This window comes from Anomalospiza imberbis, unplaced genomic scaffold (genome assembly GCF_031753505.1).
Source record: "Anomalospiza imberbis isolate Cuckoo-Finch-1a 21T00152 unplaced genomic scaffold, ASM3175350v1 scaffold_313, whole genome shotgun sequence".
In the NCBI taxonomy this organism is placed as follows: Eukaryota; Metazoa; Chordata; class Aves; order Passeriformes; family Viduidae; genus Anomalospiza; species Anomalospiza imberbis.
This window is the reverse complement of record NW_027099934.1, coordinates 5,001-7,500: the sequence shown is the minus strand read 5'-3', so window position 1 is coordinate 7,500 and position 2,500 is coordinate 5,001. Positions and strand designations below refer to the sequence as shown.

Sequence of the window (2,500 nt, the reverse complement as noted above, 5' to 3'; positions counted from 1 at the left end):
GCGCGCGGTCGGCCGCGGGGCCGACCCGCTGGGCTCGAAACGGGCGGCGCCGGCAGAGGGCGCGCGCTCTCTGCCCTTCCTCAGCCGCGGGGCGGCGGCCGCCGGGGCCCGCCGCGCGCTCTCTCTTCTGGGCCGCCGCGGCCGTCCCGCGCGGGCGGCGCCGCGCCTGGCGCGGCCGTGCCTCTCTCCCCTCGGCGGCCTTCGTCTCGAACGCACCGGCGGCGCCGGCCGCCGGCCGGCCGTCCGCCCGCCCGCCCGGGGCGAGCGCTCGGCGGTCCCTCCGCGGTCGGAGGCCGGCGAGCGCGGGCGGCCCCGCGCCGAGCGGCGGCGGCGCCGCTCGGCCGGTGTTCCCGCCGCCCGCGGGCACGGGACCCTCCCCGTGGCCCTTCGCGACCGCGCGCGGTCCGAGGGCAGGGGTGGCGGGCGGCCGCGGGGGCGCTTCCGCGCCCGCTCTCCAGGTGGCGAACGAGGAGAGCGGGCGTCGCCCCCCGGCTCAGCGCCGCACCGCCTTCCGCCGGGCGCGTGCTCGCGGAAGGGGGCCCCCGACGGTGCGGGTGGACGGCGGTTCCCGGGAAGTGCGGCCCGCCGCGGCGGCGGGTCCGCCCTCGGGCAGCCCTCGGGCGCTCGCCTTCCCCCGGCGGGCAGCGGTCCGGCGGGGGGGGGCGCGGCGCCCGGCGGCGGGGCGGCGGTCGTCGCGTGGCGTCTCGAGCGCAGCAAGGCCCCTGGGGAGAGAGAGTCGGCCGCGCGCGTGGGCGCGGCGGCGCTCCGCGAGAGCCGGCGCGGCGGCGGTTCCAGGGGGGAGGCAAGCGCGCGCGCGGGGTCCGAGGGCCGCGCGCCGGCGCGTGGCGCCGCGCCGGCGAGGCCGGGCGGGCCACCGCGCTCCCGCGGCGCGCGCCGCGCGGCCCTCCGCGCGGAGGGCCGGGCCGAGCCCGGGCGCCTGGGCCGCCTCCGAAGGACGGCACACGTAGGCGGCGCCTCCCCTCGCCGGGCGGGGGGAGGCGGTCGGGGGCGCGGGTCCCCCCGCCTCTCGGCCGGCCTTGGGAGCGTTCCGTGGGGTTCCTCCCGTGTTCTTCTCGCACGCGCCCCCTCCGGGGTTTTCCGCGTTGCTCGTACGGTCGGAGCCAGGCCCCGCGCGGGGCCTCGGCGCCAGAGAAAAAAAAGGGGGGCCGCTCCGGGCGAGAGCGGCTCCCGGCCCCCCCGCGCGCGCGGGGTCGGTGCCGAAAGCCAGACAACTCTTAGCGGTGGATCACTCGGCTCGTGCGTCGATGAAGAACGCAGCTAGCTGCGAGAATTAATGTGAATTGCAGGACACATTGATCATCGACACTTCGAACGCACTTGCGGCCCCGGGTTCCTCCCGGGGCTACGCCTGTCTGAGCGTCGCTTGACGATCAATCGCCGCCCGGGGGCCGCCCCGGCGGCGCGGCTGGGGTCGCTTCGCAGGCCCGTCGGCCGCGGCAGCGGTTGCCGCGCGAGGGCCTTCGTCCCCCTAAATGCAGACTCGGGGAGCGCTCCGTAGCTCCCCGCTCCCGGAGCGAGCCGCTGGGGCGGAGCTCGTCCTCGCCGGGGCCGCACCGCCTGGCGGTGGCGGCGGCCGGGGAGTCGGAGCGAGCGAGACGGCGCCGAAGGCGCCCCGCCGAGGGCCGAGGGACGAGGGCGAGAGGGGAGGCGAGGCGCGGGCCTCGCCTCCGGCCTCCCCCCCGCGCGGGCGGCTGTCTGCGGGTGGGTACCGTGCGCGGGTACCGTGCCGCTGCCGCCGCGCGCGGTGCGCGGGGGGCCGGGGGCGGGGGCGACCCCCGAGGCCGCTCCTTCCCCCGCCCCCTTCCGTCGCCGTCTCGGGGCGTCAAGGGCGCCGTCGCTTTCCTCGCTCTCTCCCCGCCGAGGCCGTCGCGCGCCGCCCGGCCGGTCTTCCCCCCTCGGGGCCGTCTCTGCCGCGCTGCCTTCTTTCGGTTCTCGTCTCCGGGACGGGGGTCTCCTCCTCCTCCGCGTCTGTCTCGCGCGCTCTCGGTCGGTCGGACGCTCTCGCCGTCTCCGGCTCGCCGGCTGGCTCGCTCGCTCTCTCTGTGTCTCCGGCGCGCTCTCTCTCTCTCTCTCTCTTCTCTCTCGCCGGCTTTTCCCCTGGCGCTCGCTCGGGCGCGAGGGGGGAGCGGGCGGGGGGGGGCGAGAGAGGGGGGGCCGCCGGGGGGCCCGGGGGAGAGAGGCGAGCTCAGTCGGGGAGAGGGAGGCCGTCGAGGGCGTACGGCAGCGAGAAGAGAGCGAAAGGGAGAGAAAGAAAGAGAGAGAGAGAGAAAAGCGCGAGGCAGGCCGGGGGAGAGCCCGGCCGTCCGTCGGGCCCGTCGGCGCGCCGCTCCCCCGGGAGGGGCGCGCGGGCGCGGCGCGGCGCGGCGCAGCTTTTTGGGCTTGCGACCTCAGATCAGACGTGGCGACCCGCTGAATTTAAGCATATTAGTCAGCGGAGGAAAAGAAACTAACGAGGATTCCCTCAGTAACGGCGAGCGAA

At 78.2% G+C, this 2,500-nt stretch overlaps 2 non-coding genes across 2 annotated transcripts in view; both read left to right on the top strand.

Annotated features, from left to right (window-relative positions):
* The first annotated feature begins 1,230 nt into the window (after window positions 1-1,230).
* On the top strand, window positions 1,231-1,383 carry LOC137466586 (5.8S ribosomal RNA). The gene has a single exon (XR_010995226.1). It is a non-coding gene; the product is annotated as a 5.8S ribosomal RNA (ribosomal RNA).
* Window positions 1,384-2,403: 1,020 nt separating this feature from the next.
* The window catches only part of LOC137466597 (28S ribosomal RNA), a 4,374-nt gene continuing 4,277 nt past the window's right edge, over window positions 2,404-2,500 (top strand). Inside the window, exon 1 of the ribosomal RNA XR_010995237.1 lies at window positions 2,404-2,500. This exon is cut by the window's right edge and continues 4,277 nt beyond it. This is a non-coding gene — a ribosomal RNA (28S ribosomal RNA).